Source organism: Aythya ferina, assembly GCF_964211825.1.
Source record: "Aythya ferina genome assembly, chromosome: 1".
In the NCBI taxonomy this organism is placed as follows: Eukaryota; Metazoa; Chordata; class Aves; order Anseriformes; family Anatidae; genus Aythya; species Aythya ferina.
Genome location: NC_140296.1, coordinates 36,878,437 through 36,901,538, shown reverse-complemented (window position 1 = coordinate 36,901,538; position 23,102 = coordinate 36,878,437). Strand labels below are relative to the sequence as shown.

General features: G+C 40.2%; 1 long non-coding RNA gene across 1 annotated transcript in view; it reads right to left on the bottom strand.

The window, feature by feature from the left end:
• Nucleotides 1-23,102, bottom strand: part of LOC311443030 — a 430,044-nt gene that overhangs the window by 203,719 nt on the left and 203,223 nt on the right. The window lies entirely within an intron of this gene.

Here is a 23,102-nt window from a genome sequence, read left to right as displayed (position 1 = left end):
TGTGGGCATCTACATGACGTACTTTAACATCCAGGTTTTCTACCCGGGCAGCAATATCTTGCCACAGGGTAGCAGCCCAGATAGGCTTACCTCTGCGCTGCCAGTTGCTCTCTTTCCATTGCTGCAGCCACCCCCACAGAGCATTTGCCACCATCCATGAGTCAGTATAAAGATACAATACTGGCCAATTTTCTCTTTCGGCGATATCTAGGGCTAGTTGTATGGCTTTTACTTCTGCATACTGACTCGACTCACCTTCCCCTTCCATGGCTTCCACAACTCGTCGTATGGGATTCCACACAGCAGCTTTCCATTTCCGATGGCTCCCTATCACACGGCAGGATCCATCAGTAAACAACGCATACTGCTTTCTGTCTTCTGGCAACTCATTGTATGGTGGTGCCTCTTCAGCACGGGTTACCTCTTCTGTTGGCACTCCGAAATCTCTGCCTTCCGGCCAGTCCATAATCTCTTCCAGGATTCCTGGGCGATTGGGTTTTCCCATTCGAGCCCGCTGTGTAATTAACGCTATCCACTTACTCCATGTAGCATCAGTTGCATGGTGTGTAGTGGGAATTTTCTCTTTGAACATCCAATGTAACACAGGTAGCCGCGGTGCCAAGAGGAGCTGTGCCTCTGTACCCACAACTTCTGAAGCAGCTCGAACACCCTCATATGCTGTGAGTATTTCCTTTTCAGTTGGGGTGTAATTGGCTTCTGATCCTCGATAGCCCCGACTCCAGAAGCCCAGAGGTCGACCTCGAGTTTCTTCTGAGGTTTTCTGCCAAAGGCTCCAGGTGAGCCCATGCTCCCCAGCTGCAGTGTACAGTATATTTTGCACAGCTGGTCCAGTACGGACAGGCCCAAGGGCTACTGCACGAGCTATTTCTTGTTTGATTTGTTCAAATGCCTGTTGTTGCTCAGGGCCCCACTCAAAATAGTTTCTCTTTCGAGTCACTCGATATAGAGGACTCACAAGCTGACTATAGCCTGGCACATGCATTCTCCAGAATCCCACGAGGCCTAGGAAAGCTTGCGTTTCCTTTTTGCTAGTTGGCGGAGACATTGCTGTTATTTTATTGATCACATCCATTGGAATATGGCGACGTCCATCCTGCCATTTTACCCCCAAGAACTGGATTTCCTGTGTAGGCCCCTTGACCTTGCTCTTTTTAATGGCAAAACCAGCTTTCAGGAGAATTTGGATTATTTTCTTCCCTTTCTCAAAAACTTCTTCTGCTGTGTTGCCCCACACGAGGATGTCGTCAATGTACTGAAGATGCTCAGGAGCTCCCCCTTGCTCCAGTGCAGACTGGATCAGTCCATGGCAAATGGTAGGGCTGTGTTTCCACCCCTGGGGCAGCCGATTCCAGGTGTATTGGATGCCCCTCCAAGTGAAAGCAAACTGCGGCCTGCATGCTGCTGCTAAAGGGATGGAGAAAAATGCATTAGCAATATCAATTGTGGCATACCACTTGGCTGCCTTTGACTCTAGTTCGTACTGAAGTTCTAGCATGTCTGGCACTGCAGCACTCAGTGGTGGCGTGACTTCATTCAGGCCTCGATAGTCCACTGTTAGCCTCCACTCGCCATTAGACTTTCGTACTGGCCATATAGGACTATTAAAGGGTGAGCGAGTCTTGCTGATTACTCCCTGACTCTCCAGTCGGTGAACCAACTCATGGATGGGAATCAGGGAGTCTCGGTTGGTGCGATATTGCTGTCGGTGCACCGTTGTGGTAGCCATTGGTACCTGTTGTTCTTCAACCTTCAGCAATCCTACAACAGAAGGGTCTTCTGAAAGGCCAGGCAGGGTAGACAGCTGCCTAATCTTCTCTGTGCTCAAAGCAGCTATGCCAAAAGCCCACCGGTATCCTTTTGGATCCTTGAAGTACCCTCTCTTGAGATAGTCTATGCCAAGGATGCACGGAGCCTCTGGGCCAGTCACAATGGGATGCTTTTGCCACTCATTCCCAGTTAGACTCACTTCAGCTTCCAGTACAGATAGTTGTTGGGATCCCCCTGTCACTCCAGAGATACAGGTGAGTTCTGTCCCTTGGTAGCCTGATGGCATTATGGTACATTGTGCGCCAGTGTCCACTAAAGCTTTGTATTCCTGTGGTTCTGATGTTCCAGGCCATCGGATCCACACAGTCCAATAAATCCGGTTATCCCTCTCCTCTACCTGGCCAGAGGCAGGGCCCCTCTAGTCCTGGCTGGAGTGTCTGCCACTTAATTCTTGCAAATGCACAAATTCTGGCAAATGAGAGGTAGAGGTCCCTTCATCGTGGTCAAGAATAACATCATCTCTTCTACTGCCTCTGGGGTACTGCCCAATAGAAACTGGAGCAGCATTTCTCTTAGGAGCCCCTCTTCTTGCTGCTGTATTTCCTTTCAGTTCACGTACTCGAGCAGCTAGGGTTGAAGTAGGTACACCATCCCATTTCCTCATATCTTCCCCATGGTCACGCAGATAAAACCACAAGGTGCCACGTGGTGTACGTCTTGGGTACTCTCTCTCTTGAGCAGGCGAATGCTGATTCTTAGTGGCTGAAGTATCACTCTGTCTAGATGAGGGGGAATATACTTTCTCCACAAGCTTGTCAAGTCCTTTAGACAATTTCTCCACAGCTGAGACACAGGACTGTAGCGGAGCAGAGAGATTGTCTTCATATTTTTGAAGTTGGCAGGAGACATCATACATTGTTGGTCCCATCCCCTCGTCCCAGCGAATTGCTGCCAGGGTACTGGCATGTGCTGCTGGTGCACTCCGCACAAATTTACGCCACATGGATGTTGTGCACTGGACTTCATCGGGGTCTTGAGGTGTCTGAGCATTGTCCAAATCACTATAAATCATCTCCCGCACAGCTAATTCCCGCAGATGTTGGAGACCTTTATCCACAGTGGTCCACTTGCCTATGTGATATACAATATCTTCCTTATGGGGATATCTTTCTTTGATAGCTGCCAGGAGTCGTCTCCAGAGGCTGAGGGCCTGTGCTCCTCTCCCGATTACTTTGTCGATTACCCTTTCTCTAGAGAGGGATCCCAGCTGCTTGGCTTCATTGCCTTCTAATTGTAGGCTACTGGCCCCAGCATCCCAGCATCGGAGCAGCCAAGTGAGGATGTGTTCACCTGGGCGTCGACCATAATCCTTTCGTATTTCTCGCATCTCACTCAGGGATAAGGATCGAGTGATTTCTGATTCCTTTATGATTTCCGTCTCGTCTTCCTGCTGTTTTTGTGATGGCTCTGCTTTAGAGGTGCCTGCCAATTCCCCTTCTCCCTCCTTCTTAGGAGAGCCTTCTTCCCTTACTAAACGAGCTGACCTCCGTTTCCATTGTTTTGACTTGACTATGGGGGCGACTGATACCATAGTTGGTTGGTCCTCTGGGTCAGCCACAGCATGTGTTACTTGGTCATCAGATTCAGAGACTTCCTCCCTCTCTTCAAGTTGCTGGATGATGTTAAACAATGTTTGATAGGAATAAACCAGGACCCAGCACAATGCTGCAAGCTGTTGTTCTCCGGCATTATCAGGATCAGGACATACAACTCTCAAACATTCTACCAAGTTTTTAGGATTTAGCACTTGCTCAGGGGTGAAGTTCAAAACTATTGGAGGAGACACTCGTGACAGGTATCTGCTAACATCATCCCACACACCGTGCCACTCACCACGAGACTGTTTCGGGACAGATTCCCAAATAAGTTTTCTAAACAATCAACTAATCTTAGAGAGAAAATGAAACCTGTTATTCAGAATTAGAAATAGCAATACATGGGTTACAGATGGATCTTCAAAATACTCCCAAACTGTTGTAATTAGCCCACTGTGAAAGAAGGGAAAGGTACCATTCCTGATATTATTAATAAACTGGTGTCCAGATGAGAAAAGGAAGGCAGTGTAGTTCTGAATATTCTCTGAAAGATAGTTTCCATGGGACCCAAATGATAACAGCGCAGAGCCTGAATTCCAGAGTAAAACCAAGGTTAGTGCTTGGCAGCACAACGAATTAAAAAAAGTGAACACAGATTGTAGCACTTGGTCGGATCGGATATATAGGAGAAAGGAGAATATGACACGAATTGCATGACATATGAACAAAGCCATTATTATTAACAGGGCAAGGAACATGGTTACTAGCAAGCAAGTGTGTTAGTTGTATGCGTTTAATCAATTCTATTGTTATCTCAACCCTTCGAGCCCCACGTTGGGCGCCAAAAAGGACTGTGGTGGTTTTACCGTGCTGGGCAGCTAAACCCCACAACCGCTCTCTCACTCCCCCTCCTTTAGATAAGGAGGGGGAGAAGTAAAGCAAAGAACAACTCACGGGTTGAGATAAGGATAATTTAATTAAAGGGAAATAATTATAATAATTAAATAAAGACTACCATGAACTAAACAATTTAACTAAGGGGAAATAAAAGGGAAAGGGGAAAAAGGGAGGAAAACAAACAAACAAAATAAATGAAAGCTATATGGAAGTGCAGAGGAAAGAAATTACTCTCTACTTCCCACAAATGAGCGATGATTGACCACGTCCTTGAAGCAAGGCCTCAACGCACGCAGCCGGTGTTCGAGAGGAGGACCGACGTCTTCTCAACGAGAGCCCACCCCTCCCCTCTTCTTCCTGTTTCCACCTTTTATTGCTGAGTGTGACACCACATGGTATGGAATATCCCTTTGATTGGTTTAGGTCAGCTGCCCTAGTGATGTTTCTCTCCTCACTTTTTTGCCCACCCCCTAGGAGGGTTAGAGAAAGGCCCAATGCTGTGCCACTGCTGCTCAGCAGTAGACACAACACTGGTGTGATAACACTGCTGTTCCAGCTACAAGTATAGAGTACGGCACTGAATGGGCTGCTGCCGGGAAAGTTAACATTCCAGCCAGACCCAGTACAATGAAACATCAGGACATCTGGGGAGGGACACAACATATAGATGGGCTTATGATTGAGGGGTGGACCTGGTCATTGAGGCCAGCACACAGGTCACCCATGAGTGAGAAACCTGTGCTGCAATCAAGTGAGCCATGAGGGTCAAGTCTCCCTGAATAGGGGAAGGTGGCTTGAATTCCAATAAGGTGAGGCCTGGCAGATTGACCACATCAGACCACTCCTGCAAACCCTCCAAAGCAAACAGTACTTACTCACCGTGGTAGAGGTAACTGCCCGAAACACTATCTTGGGCCTGGAAAGGCAAGTGCTGTGGCATCATGGTACACCAGAGAGAATTGAGTCTGACAATGGGAGTGTGGTGGTTTTACTGTGCTGGGCAGCTAAACCCCACAACCGCTCTCTCACTCCCCCTCCTTTAGATGAGGAGGGGGAGAAGTAAAGCAAAGAACAACTCACGGGTTGAGATAAGGATAATTTAATTAAAGGGAAATAATAATAACAATTAAATAAAGACTACCATGAACTAAACAATTTAACTAAGGGGAAATAAAAATGGAAAGGGGAAAAGGGAGGGGAAAAGGGAAAATAAAAAGAAGGGAGGAAAACAAACAAACAAAATAAATGAAGGCTATATGGAAGTGCAGAGGAAAGAAATTACTCTCTACTTCCCACAAATGAGCGATGATTGACCACGTCCTTGAAGCAAGGCCTCAACGCACGCAGCCGGTGTTCGAGAGGAGGACCGACGTTTTCCCAACAAGAGCCCACCCCTCCCCTCTTCTTCCTGTTTCCACCTTTTATTGCTCAGTGTGACATCACATGGTATGGAATATCCCTTTGGTTGGTTTAGGTCAGCTGCCCTAGTGATGTTTCTCTTCTCACTTTTTGCCCACCCCCTAGGAGGGTTAGAGAAAGGCCCAATGCTGTGCCACTGCTGCTCAGCAGTAGACACAACACTGGTGTGATAACACTGCTGTTCCAGCTACAAGTGCAGAGTACAGCACTGTATGGGCTGCTGCCGGGAAAGTTAACATTCCAGCCAGACCCAGTACAGGGAGTCACTTCCAAAACAATCTTGTCACCTCCTGGGCCAAGAGGCATGGCATTGAATGGGTGTATTACATCTGCTATCACCCACAAGCCTCTGGGAAGGTTGAGAAGTACAATGGACTGCTAAAGACCATGTTAAGAGCATTGGGTTCTGGGACATGGAAACACTGGGACATAAATCTACCAGAAGCCACTTGGCTAGTTAACACGAGAGGGTCCAACAGAGGGGTGGCTTCTGTGAGAAGAATCCAGAAGCTGCCCCATATTAGATAAGGGCCCCACCAGTGGCTAGAGATGAACCTCTGTGAGAGCAGATTTAAGAAAGGGAAAGGGAAAGGAAAACAACAACAACACTGCCAATCAACAGCAGCTGGGAAAGAGCGAAGTTTGAGAAACAGCCTTGTACACACCAAGGTCAGTGAAGAAGGAGGGAAGAGGAGGTGCTCAGGGCACTGGAGCAGCAGTTCCCCTGTGGCCTGTGGTGAGGACCCTGGTGAAGGAGGCTGTCTCCCTGAAGCCCATGGAGCACCATGGTGGAGCAGAACTTCATGCTGCAGCCCATAGAGGAGACCACAGTGGAGGAGGTGGACCTGCACTGAAGGAGGCTGTGGCCTGTGGAGATCCCATGCTGGAGCAGATTCCAGGCCAGGCCTGTAGCCCATGGAGAGGAACCCACACAGGAGCAGGTGACATGGCAGGAGCTGCCACCTGTGGGGGATACAGGTTGGAGCAGATTGCTCCTGATGGATGGACCCCATGGTACAGACCCATATGTGGAACAGTTCTTGAAGAGCTGCTGCCTGTAGTAAGCCCATGCAGGATAAGTTAGGGAAGGACTCTTTAATATCTTTATCGATGATCTGGATGAGGGGATTGAGTGCACCCTCAGTAAGTTCTCAGATGACACCAAGTTAGGTGCATGTGTCGATCTGATCGAGGGTATGTAAGCTATGCAGGAGGATATGGATAGGCTGGACTGATGGGCTGAGGTCAACCTCATGAAGTTCAATAAGGCCAAGTGCTGGGTCCTGCACCTGGGGCACAATAACCCCAAGCGGAGCTACAGGCTGGGAGAGGAATAGTTGGAAAGCTGCCTGGCGCAGAAGGACCTAATAGTATTGGTTGATAGTTGGTTGAATGTGAGCCAGCAGTGTGCTCAGGTGGCCAAGAAGGCCAACAGCATCCTGGCTTGTAGAAGAAGCAGTGTGGCCAGCAGGGCTAGGGAAACGATTGTCCCCCCGTACTTGGCTCTGGTGAGGCTGCACCTCAAGTACTGTGTTCAGTTTTGGTCCCCTCACTACAAGAAGGACATCAAGGTGCTCAAGCATGTCCAGAGAAGGGCGGCTAAGCTGGTGAGGGGTCTGGAGAACAAGTCCTACAAGGAGTGGCTGAGGGAGCTGGGGTTGTTCAGCCTGGAGAAGAGGAGTCTCAGGGGCGACCTTATTGCTTTCTGTAAGTGCATTAAAGGAGGCTGTAGTGAAATGGGGGTTGGTCTATTCTCCCATATGCCTGGTGACAGGACAAGGGGGAATGGGCTAAAGTTGCGCCAGGGGTGTTTTAGGTTGGATATTAGGAAGAACTTCTTTACTGAAAGGGTTGTTAGGCATTGGAAAAGGCTGCCCAGGGAAATGGTTCAATCACCATCTCTGGAGGTCTTTAAAAGTCATTTAGATGTTGAACTTATTGATACAGTTTAGTGGAGGACTTGTTAGTGTTAGGTAAGAGGTTGTGCTCGATGATCTTGAAGTCTCTTCCAACCTAGACAATTCTGTGATTCTGTGACTGCATCCCGTAGGAGGGACCCTACATTGGAGCATGTGAAGACTGAGAAGGAGTGGCAGAGATGAAGTGTTATAGACTGACCGCAATCCCCATTCCACCATTACCCGTTCAGAGGGCGGGGGAGAAGGAGGAGGTGGAAGAGGGTGGGTGGGAGAAATGTGGTTTTGGTTTCTTTCCTTTGTTTCTCACTTCACTAGCTTATTAATAATAGGCAATAAATTTTATGATCTCCCTACTCTGAGCCTGTTTTGCACGTCATGATAATTACTGAGTAATTTCCCTGTCCTTATCTCAACCCTTGACCCCTTTTCATCATATTTTTCCCACCTTTCCCTTTGAGGAATGGGAGTGAGAGAGCAGCTGTGGTGTAGCTTGGCCACCCACCCAAGTAAGACCACCACAATTTGGAAAGCCGAGAAATATCAATGTATGCCTTTATTGTTATCCACCATCTTCTGCTTTTCTTGTTGACCTTATTTATAGTGTCAGTTAATTATATTTTTAGTACTTTCCCCTATTAACAATTACATGATAAACTATTTCCTTGTATCTGCAAATCAGGTTATGGTCTGCTTTGATTGATTAAGCCAAAGATATTATTTCCACATTAATACTTCCTGTGAAAAATGCAGTGACAACCACTCAGGTACAACATCTTTCTGTTGTGTTTCAGTGCAAGAACATTTCTCACTTAAATTTCAATTTTCAAGTCCTCCTGACCTTCAAGATACCCATACAGTCCACAAGCCTCCCCACATATATTTTGAAGGGGTAATAACAATGTCAACATTTTTTATCTTACTGGACTAATTTGTCTACTGGGCAAACTCTGCTAGTCACCATGTTATTTTTGCAGGGATGAGTACCTGAAACTCCAGAGGTCTTTAATTATGTCTGTTGTTGTTGTTATTTTATAATGCAGTATGTTCTCCCGTCTGTTATTTTGTAAAAGAAGGTTTACCACTTAGTTCTTGCATGCCTCACCAACACTAATTTCCCTGTTAACCAGATTTCTTTTTCTCAACACTCTGCCACTGAGATTCTATATAAATGAACATGCTTTGAACCATAAATAACATTCAGTAGAGTTTCATAATAGATTTATACATTTAGCATAGTCTATACATGTAAATTAACCATTTTGTTTCTTTTCTCTTGGGGAATTAATTAAGTGTATATATACATATGTGAAATAAGTATTGATGCTGAACTAGTCAACTGTTCTTGACTTCAGTTTTAACCAAAGGAATCTCTTCTGCTGTTCATACTCCCCATCCAGGAGAATTCAATTAGGCTCAGGTAGTACAGCTGATTTCTGAAGCCCAAACTCCAATTTAAGAACTACTGCCAAATAACCATAATAATCAAAGCCACTTAAAACAGCAATCTGCAAGCCAGCATGGTGGCTCTGAAGATTATTACTCCAGTCTGTTAGACAATCTGTTTATGAGGACTTTGGTTTAAGCCCTGGCATCATTCATTTGTCTGCACTTTGCTCTTGATTCTGAGCCATGAGTTCCTGACTGCTACTCCAAAGAGGAAGGAGAAAGAGATTAAAAGAGAGTTTAATAAATATTTTAATAGAACTAGAGAGAGATATATACTTTTCATGAATATAGCGTAAGGGGGGAAAGAAAAAAAAAAAAGAGAGAGAATTTAAAGGGTGAGAGAAATTCTTACCTTGCTGAAAAACATTGCCATTCTTTAATTTATGTTTGGTTGGTTGGTTTGGTGGTGTTTTTTGTTTGTTTGTTTGATTGATTGATTGTTTTGTGTGTGTGTGTGTTTTCCCAAGGGGGTAATAAATATTGTTTATCTTACGCTTGGGACCAGACGTAGGAGGCTTTTTTTCAAATGATGTTTTGTCAGAAACTGTAGCTGGGAAGAAAAAAAAAAAAAAAAAGATGGAAACCAAATGTTTTTTTTTATTTACACCTCCAGGTCAAGATGCCCCTTTCATATGTCCCTCAACAAGTAAGAGTAATTTCTTTGTTGAAGGTGATGCTTTGAATGAACTAAGTTTTACAGTGTTACAAAACACCTGCTGTTAAAGGTTGCTAAACAGAAGCTGTTTAGCAAGTGGAAGGAGTACCGTGAAAGTTATTTATTCTATATGTGGTTAGTATATATATATATGTATATATATATATGTCAGTATAGGTATGGTATACACACCATATGTATGCATACATACAGACATTTTATGTAAATATGCACATATACACGTATGTATATCACACATATATACAGAAATATTTAACTTTACCACAAAATTAGCTGTGTAGAACATGTGACCATCAATGCTGAGATCTTGCACAAGTGCTGAACTCTTAACCTTAGAATTTGGACTGTAAATTAAAGTTTTTCCCTTGCTTTTTTTTTTTCCCCTTCTGGCATTTAGTATGCTTCATCAGAAGAACTAGAAGAATTGTCATCCTTGTGCAAGTCTGCCATTATTTGCTTTCTTTGCTTTTTGAATGCCCTGTGTCAAATGAAGCACAAGAAAAAAAGATAGTGTAACTTGTAGAAAACAGGAAATAATGAGGTAAACCAAGTCAAACCTTATAAAAAGTAAGTGAATAGTCTAATCTCCAAGTGTTGTGGAAAATTGGCTTTGATATCCTAGCTATTCATCTGAATTGAAATCTGTATTTCAAGTCAGTCATTGTTGCAGTCATTGTTGCAGTTACAACATTGAGTTAAGTTTGTTCTTTGGAAAGAGTTTTCTTGAGAAATAGCCTTAGTAATAAAGTAATGCCAATTTCAAATTCTTGTCTAAATGTACGATGCTCATAGTAGGCAACATCAGGGTGTTCAAGATGTATCCCTGTCAGGTACATTTGACAGATGGAGGTTTCTTAGACTTCCAGGACCAATCTGTACAGTGGATAAATCTATCATCCTTTTGTATCATAAAACACAGGGTACCCAAAGGATTTCCATCTGATCTTCATCTTTTAGTATTCACACTCAGAGCTTTCCGGAAGGCAGCAATTTAAAGAGGAAATGAATTTGATTTCAAGAGTCGTGCTGCACTTGCACAGCACTGAAGATGCAGCAGATGGGTCCTCAAAAACTTAATGGCATACTCCTGATCAAAGTGATACTATGATATCCTATCATACAGTCTCTTTCCCTCTCACATAAACACAGACTGTTAACTTAATCTCTCAGTTTGGCCATCTCATCACTACAGTACCAGAAAATTAACTCTTAATTGACTGACATCTTTTTCCTTCCTTGTGAACACTGTGTTCACACAAACAGCTACCAGAATGATTTTCACAGCAACAGTAGCTATGTCTACACCAGTAAATTACAGTATTGTTCTCTGGAAATGAGGCCAACTGGTACAGAATAGCCCATGACAGCACTTTTAGATGACCTTATTTTCCAAAACAAGATGGCTAAATCCAAACTGCCTTGTGTGAGTACTCCTTGGTCTGTATTAAATTCCTAATCTTGCTCGAGAATTGCTTGGTAAAGTGACTGTTTGCCTGGGCCACAAAAATTTAAGAGGACCAGTATGGAATCCAATGGAAAACAGCTAAACTTTTCTGGACACATTTTGGAAAAATACAAGTTTTTGCTAGCCTACAAGGAAAGAAAGACATGTAAATGTGGTAAAGTGTCACTGCCATGTTAACTCAAAATCTCTTTTCTTGTAATCCCTCTAATGAAGCTACTAAAAAGTTCCCATATTTCAAAACTGGTGAAAAGTTTTTCAGACCCTTGAGTAACATATGTGCCAATAGCCTGTTTCAGACAGGTGATACTTATGCTGAAACAGGTGACAATTGTACCAAGGACTTTCCAGATTTTCCAAGAATATATCAAGAGGACCACTGGGATACTGTGTCTATACAGACCCTTAAAACCCAGCCGGGCCAGTGCTTTGTCTACTCAGAACATATGATGCATGTCAAATTTTCAAACAATGTGGAGTTTCCTACCATCAACGGGTGATGTATTTTGGCTCAAAAGTTACTATACTTAGTCTTGTTTCATTATGAGAAAGTTTCTAAGACCTTTCTGTCTTTCTAGACTTTTAAGGAATTTACAAAACCAAACTTTCATTCTGTTTCTCATGTTCTCTGACAACATTTGGAAGTTGACAAACCTTCTGCAGATCTTAGCTGTATCATGGTATGTCTTGAGTTATGGCTAAAATGAAGACATGAACGTACCTCCTACCTATCAGGTCTTGGAGTTCAGCCCAGATGTAGCTTGCTTCCAGAGTACAAAATACACCTGAGAATTCTTTATTTTTCTTAACCATCTACAAAATGAAAATTCATAACAAATAAGGACTGTGACACTCTCAGATCCAGGTTTCAACCTGTAAGAGACAATTTTGATATAGCTATAGAAACAAGGCAAATCAAAGCCAGTCTCCTCTCCAGTCAGTTGCAACCCAGTACCTCTCCTTTTTAATACCTTTTCCTTAACAGGTACGTTCTGGAAACATGATTGGAAGAGGCCAATTTGCCCTTAAAATTTTAAAATATTCATCTATTAGATAAAATACATAGATATTATAATATCTATAGATACCATGGATATTTAATTACACTATTAAGAAAGCGGAAGAAAATGGAACACTGAGAGGCTGAATATATTGATTAAAAATAAAATAAAACAAAACAACAATCAGAACATAGATCCAGTCACTGTAAAAGATGCATCCCATGCTCTTTAAAATACAATTTATTTTTAATTTGGATTAAACAACAGAAAGCTGGAAAAGTATCAGCGCTGAAAAATCTCAAGATCTTAGGAAGCAGATGTAAGCTAAAAATAAAACTAGTTTGACTGTAGACAGATCCATGGTTTGTGGCACTGCAGTAAACAGGAGGTTGTTGAATTTGCCCTACAGCAACCTCTTCTTAATGGCACTGGATACCTGCCAGTGTCTAATTATCTTTTCAACAATAACTTTAAATTGCTTCTTCCTTCAACCCAATTTCTAGCTCAATGGCTACTTCAAGTGGACTATCCTATCAGAATGACATAAATCTGATAAGACAGTATGCAACAATATTGCTATGGCCTACAGGGCTCCTGAGGCAATAGAAGGAGGCTTTTCTTTATAAAGTGTAAATAATCCATTTCATTATGACTTTACTTGCTTCATTACACAGATATGGGTGTTCTGGCATAGTTTACTTTTTATGTTTCTGTTATTTTCTTAGGCAAAGTAAGTAACAACATTGATACCATAAGGCACATACAAAAGAAGAGAAGATCATTTGCAATGTGTATGTTTATGTGTGTATTTGCCAATAGATAAAGGAGGGAAGTAGTAGTTTAATACTACTTGTATACAGTCATGATATATTACTTATGTTTCAGGTTTATGTATCTGTTTCAAATGTAAAAGCAAGATGACTATCTGTGTTGGTCATCTTCTGTTCAGGTAATGTATGAACACATTATATGTACATATAGTAAGGAATACTATCAGCCTTCAAGAGTTTATAGCTTAAACACTCTTAACAAGTGAAACACAGCTTATTCTGAAAATGTAGTTCAATCCAAAATACTCAATTATGAATTCAAAGTTAGACAAATATTTGATTAAGAAAACACAATCACTTTGCTCACCATGATCAGTTTTATGCACGTGAAAAAGCACTGAAGTCACACAAACTCTTTCAGAATTGAACTAGTATATACTTTAGCAGAACGGTTCTTGTACTCTTTTCACTAACTATAGTGATATTAGTTAACATTGCCCTTTTTTTTTAAAGCTATACAGAATTTGAAGTGGGATCCAGTAACCTGATTTCAAGGACTGGATGACTCTCCCCAGAATTCCGGGTCACAAAACACATAAATAAGGACATTTAATCCTGATTTAACATTGTATTGTTAAATTAGTAGTTGAAAAGTGGGTTTCTCTGGATTGTATATTAACTATGAAGCAAGTATGTCCAGGACAAGCTCTTTTGAATGTGGTGCTTTACTGTGGTTGATAAAACTATGACACATTCAGTTTCTAGAATGCCTGTTTTAAAGTGGAAAATATTATAAATATCTTCTGTTGCTCCATAAGACAGTAGATATTCATTACAAGTGCAAAGACATTACAAATAATATTTTGTATAACATGCTGTTTGGTAAATATATTTCTTTGAGTGGTACAAGTGTAACCATCAAGACAGTGGAGTTGCTCTTTATTGGAGAGACCAACTGGAATGTATCAAGCTCCGCCTAAGGGTGGAGGAAGAACAAGTCAAGAGCATATTAGTAACCATTAAAAGGCAGGATAACATGGCTGACACTGTTGTGTGTGTTTATTACAGGCTACCTGATCAGGAAGAGGAAGTCAATGAGACCTACAGACAGCTGGAAATAGCCTCACAGTCACAGGCACTGGTTTTCATGGGGAGCTACAACAGCCATGGAAAGACAGCACAGTTAGGTACAAACAGTCCAGGAGATTCGTGCAGACCATTGATGATAACTTTCTGACATGAGTGGTGGAGAAGCCAATGAGGAGAGGTATGCTGCTGGACCTTGTACTACCAAATAAAGAAGGACTGGTTGGAGATGTGAAGGTTGGGCCCACCTTAGCTACAGTGACCATAAGATGATGAAGTTCAGGTTTCTACACGGAAGAAACAGGGCAAAAATTATGATGGCAACCCTGGACTTCAGGAGAGCAAACTTTGGCCTCTTCAGGGACCTACTTGGAGGAATACTAGAAGGTAGGGAGTTGCAAGAGAGGTTAATATTCAAGCATAACTTCCTTCAAGTTCAAAATCAATGCTTCCCTATAAGAAAGAAGGAAAGCAAAGGGAGCAGGAGACCTGCTGGATGAGGAAGGAGCTCCTGGTAAAATCCAAAGAGAAAAAGGAAGTTTACAGAAAGTGGAAAAAGGGACAGGCCACTGGGGAGGAATATACCAACACTATTAGAGTATACAGTGAGGTGATGAGGAAGGCTAGGGCCCATTCGAAATTAAATCTGGCAAAGGATGACAAGAACAACAAGATTATTATTTTTTTATTATTTTTTATTTTAATAGCAAATCAATAGCAAAAGGGACTAGGGACTTCTTCTGAATGGGGTGGGTGCCCTGGTGTTGAAGGATACAGAGAAAGCAGAATTACTAAATGTCTTCTTTGCTTCAGTCTTTACTGCTAAGGCCAGCTGTCAGACCCCACAGAAAAGAGAGAAAGTCTGGAGAAAGGAAGGTTTTGCCTTGATCAAGGAGGATCATTTAGACAATTAATGTCCACAGATCCATGGGCCCTGATGGTATGCAGCCATAAATGATGAGGGAGCTGGTGGATGCTATTCCTAGGCTACTCTCCATCATCTTTGAAAGGTCATGGAGAAGAGGAGAGGTGCCTGAGGAGTGGAAGAAAGTCATTGTCACTCCAGTCTTCATAAAGGACAAGAAACTACAGGACAGTCGGCCTCATCTCTGTCCTTGGAAAGATTATGGAGCAGCTCAACCTGGAATCATCTCTAAGCATGTTGAGGAAGAGAAGGTGATCAGGAGTGGTCAGCATGGATTCACCAAGGGGAAATCATGCTTAAACAGTCTGATAGCCTTCTCTGAAGGGATGACTGGCTGAGTAGATGAAGGGAGAGCACTGGACGTTGTCTACCTTGACTTCAGCAGGGCTTTCAACACTGTATTCCACAACATCCCCATAGGCAAGCTCAGAAAGAGCTTGGATTAGATGAGTGGACAGTGAGGTGAGTCAAGAATTGGTTGGATGGCAGAGCACAGAGAACTGTGCTCAGCAGCACAGTCTAGTTGGAGGTCTGTAGCTAGTGGTGCCCCCCAGAGGTCAGTTATGGGTCCATTCTTGTTCAACTTACTCTTCAATGACCTAGATGATGGAGAAGCATGCACCCTCAGAAAGTTTGTGTTTGCACGTAAAACTGTGAGGAGTAGCTCATACACAAGAGGCTGTGCTGCAATTCAGAGGGACCTGGACAGGCTGGAGAGCTGGGCAGAGAGGAACTTCATGAAGGCAAGTGCAGGTCCTTCACCTAGGGAGGAATAATCCCATGCACCAATACAGGTATGGGGTTGACCTGCTGGAAAGCAGCTCTGTGAAGAAGGACTTGAGAGTCCTCATGAGCATCAAGTTAACCATTAACTAGCAACGTGCCCTTGTGGCCAAGCAAGCCAATGGTATCCTGGGGTGCATTAGCAAAAGTGTTGCCAGCAAGTCAAGGGAGGTGATCCTCCCCCTCTACTCAGCACTGGAGAGGCCACACCTGGAGTTTTGTGTCCACTTCTGGGCTTCCTAGTACAAGAGAGATGTGGAGCTCCTTGAGACAATTCAGTGGAGGGCTGTGAAGATAATTATGGGACTCTCTTATCAGTAACGTCTGAGAGAGATGGTCTTGTTCAGTCTGGAGAAGAGAAGACTGAGAGGGGATCTTGCCAATGTGTACACATATCCTAAGGGAAGATGTCAAGAAGATGGGGCCAGGCTTTTTTTCAGCAGTGCCAAACAACAAGATAAGAGGCAAAAGGTACAGACTGAAACACAAGAAGTTCCATCTGAATTTGAGGAAAATGTTTATTGTGAGGGTGACAGAGTTCTGAAACAGGTGGCCCAGAGAGGTTGTGGAATCTCCTTTTTTGAGATATCCAAAATCCACCTGAATACAATCCTGTGCAACATGATGTGGGTGATGCTGCTTGAACAAGGAAGTTGGACTAGATGATCTCCAGAGTTCCCTTCCAAGCTCAACTGCTCTGTGACTTTGACTCGGTAACAGGGTAAGATTACCTAGTAGCTAATACTTAGCCGACTGACACAAGTAGGTACACAGACAAGATGAAGAACTTGGTTAGGCTTTGTCCTTTGTTGAAGGTATATAAGGAACATTATAGAATTATTTTGGGGTTAGCACAGCATGGTTAAGAAGATATTTTACCCCTAAAATATAAAAGCATCACACTTGAAAATATTTTCATGTGAGAGTATCTGCTGTGATAAGGGGAATCAGGGTTTCTAGCACACAAAATCCTAAATTAAGACAGATTGTTGAAAATGTCTGTAGTTCATTAAAAAATAGACAGAATTTGGCGCTATAAACTCTTCCTGTATTTGGATCACTGGCTGCATTATAAGCATATTGTCTGATTAGTAAATTCGGAATAACTACTTACTTACCACAAGGTTGATATCATGAAACAATAAAAAATGAATAAAAAAAGGAACAATGGCATCATAATTAACAGATGCATTAAAAAAAATAAAAAAATAAAAATCTCACAAGAAGGTATTTCCTCCCTGTTAATAGTAATAAAGTAGCTGCAGAAAACAACCCCTCCATGCTAATACTCAGCACCTGTTGTGAAATGGTATTACATACAGCAGGAGCTTATGTTGATGCATTTTGACAACAAAAATCCAATATATTACTGACAGTTCCCACAGTTCAATCCATTTTCACCAGTAAGAACATCCTTTCAATTCACAGAAATGGAAACAGGAACTTTGTGTTGGTCTATCTGGAACTAATTAAGAAATTTCTTCATTACTGTTGTTATTTTCTTTAAATAGAGCTTCTATTAGTTTCTATTAGTGTTTCCAGTCCATCACAGGACAAATGCAAAATGCATTTGCAGGATGCTGTTCAATATGTAGCATCTTGCAAAAAGCTGTAAATGTCAATATGACTCTATTGAAATAATTTATGTTTCTCATTTGTATCATTTGATAAAGAAAAAACTATTATATGCAGAGATAATAATTAGCGCTAGTTGGGCTTTATATACTCACCTCCAATCATGTGTTGGGCTAAATCTCATTATGAATTCCTATGCATAAAGGAAGATTATGTTTTGTGTTCCTTCCTTTTGAATGACCAATAAATGAAAAGAAAAGCAAAGGAATGAGGCACAGTTTTGTGTCCTTCTTTTTTCCTCATATTTTGAATTAGTAACCTTGCCATAAATAAAATGAATACTTTTATAGGGTATCAATGTCCTGTGTAGCATGCACGTGTATCTGTATTGCTTCCCTTTTGAGTGTCAGCCTTGATATTACTTTATGTTCTCTTACTGATCACATGAAACACCTAAATAACAACAACAAAAAGTAGGTTTTGTTTGTTTGTTTGTTTTTTCCCCCATAAGGATAACTTATGATAATTGTAATTGCTGTCTGTATTCTGTCTATATCTCTCAAACCATATGAAGCACCAAATTTAGATGTCAAAGAATAGATACATGTATTATCTGTTTAATTAACTGGTGTGGTATGGCATGGCTGACTACACCGTAAAACATGATGAGGACATGGTGTTCAAATATCCTAACGAAGATTTTCATTGCAGCTTTTAGTTTCTTTCTAAAGTGACTTGCTTGGCCTTAATAGCTTTCAGAAAGAAACAATGTCACTAATATTATTAAAATAAAGTAGCCTAAAATAAAAATAAAGATGAATAAAATAAAATAAAATAAAATAAAATAAAATAAAATAAAATAAAATAAAATAAAATAAAATAAAATAAAATAAAATAAAAATTTCCAAGCTAAAAGTGAATGAACAGTGACATCCAGTGGCCAGGTAAACATGTTAGAAATCTCACTATGTTCCTTGTGGAATGTATTGTGACTTCCTCGTTAAAGAATGAGGTTCTCGGTGGATGTAGTCATCATTATCTCAAGGCCAGCCAGTTCTTAATTTTGGCAACATGGTATTAATTAGACATTTGTATGGTATTAATTAGACCTAATAAGATCATTGTATGGTATGTTCAATATTCGTTTGTTGCTATTACTCACTTTTGCTCACATGCCAGATGTATTATCAACAGGATATAACTGTCTATATTAGAAGTTACAAAACAGAATCCAAAATACTCTTAAAGCATAAACCCAGTTTGGTAGAATGAAAAGTGGTAGGAGGAACAAAGGAAAAAAGGAGTTTCTACTGTCTTGTCTTCAATGCTAATTACAAGAGACCTACAGACCTACCCAAAACAACGAGTTTCAATTATGAGGAAAATCAAAGTTTGGTATTGAATCAGATAAAAATAAAAACTTGTTGACATTTTCCATTTACTGTACTCCTTAAGAAATCTCTACCACTGCTGTTTCTAGAAAAAGTTTTGTCTTAAGATACGTACTGAGATGTACACTAACATCATTATGCAGCTGCTGAAGATACCAGAGTCTTTGCGCAGTGAAAACAAAAACTTCCAGTCATTGTAGTTGCTTATCTAACTGCCCAACCCTGACATATTCTGTCAACTGGTACCATGGAAGATTAAATGTTATCTTTGGCAAACGCTGCAATATGAATCTATTTTAATGTGCAGATGTCAGAGGTACTGAGTCTTTAAGAAGAGACAACCAGAGTCCAAAGGAAGTACTATGATACTTGTTCTCTAAAGTCAGGAAAATGTATCAAATATAGCATGCTTTGGACAAAAGAATTCAGTTATTTGTCACTTTTGTGAATGAGAGTATCTGAAGTAAAAACATCTTTTCAACAGACTAATGTGTGATAGGAAGGGCTATACATACTAATGAAGTGGGGTGATACTCTTGCCTTACTATGTTGTAAAATATAAAAAAAAAAAAGCAAATCTACACCCTTAACACATCTAAGTATGGCAAAAGAAGGCTTGTTAAAAGAGAACCCATGCTCCAGGAGGTATGCATAGCATCTAGCTTTTTTCAAAGACAGGTCAAGTACAGAGCAGCCGTCACTCATAGTAGTCTTACGTGCAATGGAAGTGGTTTTTGAGAGGCTTCCATTGTGATTTTCAGTCATTATGCAGGTGAAGTGAACCTCACTCTCAGAAATTAGTAGGACTTTCATTTAGAGACATTATCCTAACTGTGTGTTTGATAAAGAAATTAATAAAAAAGACTTTACTTCCTTTTATTAGTATTAGAATAGTTATAATACCATGCAAAAAGATTTTTTCGTAACAATTATCCTCCTGAGCAATTTCACAGAACTGAAACTGCCATTTTTCTGAAGATCTGTTGTTTATCACACAGTACTATGAAGCTGAACCATCATTAGATCAGAGTTTGCCATGAGGTCACTGATTTTTAAAGTAAAATAACAGAATGAATATTGAAATGGCCACCGAAATGGAAAGGGTGAAAGACACAAATTAAAGCAAGCAACCAAATTATATAAAAGTTTATATAAAAGACTCTGTCTAGGAGCCAAAGAACATAATAGAAGCTTTGAAAGAAATGTGTGTTGGATTACAGTAGCTATTCTTCAGCAATTTAATTTTCATTCTTTTTCCCTCACTTTCATGTACTTCCCACTTAGTTGAAGAGCTTACAATCAAAATGAGCTCTGCAACTAGAAATATGTCTATTACATACAGTTCATATAGTCTTCTTTCTGAGATGATTTAATGGGTTAATGAAAGAGTTGTGTTTCATTTATTGTGGCTTCTGAATCAATATTTCTAATTGTTTTTTGTAGACACACTGAGTTTTCAAAGAGAAAGTTCCCAACTCTTCCAAATTGTATATATATATATTGTATATACAAATGCATTGTATATCTAAAGATATTTATGTCTCATCACTTGGGAAATCCTTGTTTATTCATCATGATGTGACACCCTGAAGGCCCTCATTTGACAGTTCACCGAGAAAAGGGACAAATAGCATGAGAGTGGAACCACTAACAGGAAGTTGCAGATAGCACTCCAGCAACAAAGCTCAGAAACGCTTCTTAAGTTTTGTGCCTACAGTGATCTAGATAATGATTTTGCCTTTGAGGAAATGGCATTGCCTTACTTTGTTCCCTGCAAATGATTCCATGGAATTCAGAGATGAAGGAATCACAGAGGACATTTATTGAAAGACCAGTGGAAATGCCTTTTCAGTATCAGCTCTGCCTGGAGCCACAAAAAAAAAAAAAATAAAAGTTGTGACTGCACCAACCATACTACTCCTCTTGCATTTAATTCACAGTTTCACTACAATACGTATGAAGAACTCAAGTGATTATACACTTATCCAATAATTTGAAAAGTGAGTGATTCAAATTCATGAGATATAATTTAAGATAATGAAACAAAACGAAAGAATAATCTCTGATAATCAACTTATGTAGCAGTTTAACCCAGCATCTGAAATCTTTAAAACAGATTGTTGCACAATTCAATACATTTTGTTTGTTAAATTATACTCTTGAAGAATAATAAAACATTGCAGGGCTAGTTATTTGATTAATGACAAAAGGTAATAGGGCAAAAAGGGGAAAGTGTATGCTGCCTTTCATAGAAGTCTGAAATTCTACTGTTTGATCTTTTTTTCTTTTCTTTTTTTTTTTTTTTTAATATGTACCTATATATTAATATATAAATATATACTTTTTTAGTAGGATCTACATCATTTAGTAGGATCCTCCACAAAGTAGTATCCATTTTGCAATTTTGCATTAGACTCTTCAGTGAAGCTTTGTGCAATGCAATAGCTAGTGGATTTTCAGCTGGCTATTGGATATTCATGACAATTTTTTTGTCTTTACTATTCCAACTGTCCATAAGAGTCCAGCTCTGTAGTTCATAGTAACACAAAACTCCTCACATTTACTTCATGAAAAAGTGTCTTAGAAGGCAAACCTGAAAGGACTGGAAGGGACTATAGAAGCATACTTCTATAAAGTACAGATATTAAAACTGAATTAGTATTTTATAAGGACTGAATTCTGGTACACACTCTTCAAACAAGTAACTTCCCTGAATCCAAAGATTACCTTTGAACAGCTCGTATAAGTAAGAGTTGATGTTTTGGGCTCTTAATCTATAAATACATAAATTTATGCATGTTAAATGACCAAGATCTATTCTACTCAAAATAAATAGATAAATAAATAAATAAGTAAAAACACTCAATTTATTTTCTAGCAGAAGAATATACTTAATGTATACTTAATGTTCATAAAGTGATTCATGTGAAAGGCCAACAATTATGTAAACATTTTATTTTGCACTTACCTATTACCACTAAAATTGCTGAAAAGCATATACTTTTTCATTTGAAGAAAACATGTAAAAAGTATTGTAAAGCATAATTACTTACTGTAAACCACCTTCAATTTTCAGAAAGCCTGGTATTGAGGTAGTAGACCAAAATACACCTTTGCAATTGATGTATAGTTTGCAAAGTACGATACCAGAATTGATCATTTATTTACTTTCTTTCTAATTGTTTTTATGTTTGAACATCTTAATTTTATCTCATACTTATAATCTGAAAGATGGAAATGCAAAATAATTAAAAAAAAAAGAAACACATCTAACAGTAAAACAAACAAACAAACAAATAAAAAAAAAAAAAAAGTGATTCAAAAGTAAAGTGGAAAGAGTTCTTTTTTTAAGGGAAGTATTTTGAAATATTTTAAGTATTTCATAAGTAGTGAAAAATTTTAGACGAGGATGTGAAGAAGATGCATTGAGAATTTGAGAATTTAGGCCAAGAACATTAGTTCATTTAACTTACCTCTTTCATAGTTTCCTGGTTGAAACACGTGGCTCAGCTGAATGGAAGAAGCTGATTGGAAGCTTAATCTCAAGGACTAAATATTGTCCTTAAGACTCAGTTCAGGTCATCTAACTAGCATGAGACAGCTGCTAGCCTAGCTTGATGCTTTTGCTTAAGTGCTTTCCTGGATCTTCTCCAATGCCAAAAATACTTTCTGAAGTAAGACAAAAAGCATCATGTATTTGAAATAACAGAGCAAAGTCAGCCTCTCAGAGAGTGAAGGAGCAATAAGGATAGGTAAGGAGTCTTTCTATCAGCTGACAGAACACAAAAATTACAGATTGCAGACCTTTGAAAATTTGAAATAATAAGAGGAGATATTTATTTATTAGCATTATATGCTGAAGAACCATCTGATTGGCTGAAAAGGAGCTATTTGATGAAAGTTTTGGAGTCTCACATAATGGTCTAAAACTTTCTTAAATAAAGACATTGTATTGGAGCCTACAGTAAGGAATAATGGATATCACTCAGAAGTCTTTACTTTGTCTAGCAGCAAAAGGCAATGGTGCCCCTTTTTGCCCTCCTTTTTTACCATAACTCTGGAACAAATCAGTCAAAGAATCCAACACAATAACAGAGTTGAAGGCATAGGAATATTGGACATCCTGGGTAGAATTTCATTATACGCTGTCGATGTCATTCTTTTCTTATCCAATCCGTATGATTCCCTTGGGGGCAGTGGCCAATGAATTAAAAAGTTTGAGGAAGTCTCACTGCAGAATCATAATCAAAGAAAGTTCAGGATTCGGTGTATCAAACTTCCGACAACAATATATGAAACCATACTAAATATGGGTACATTTGGACTAAACATTCAATTGGATACTTTTGAGTGCAATTACCGCATAGTA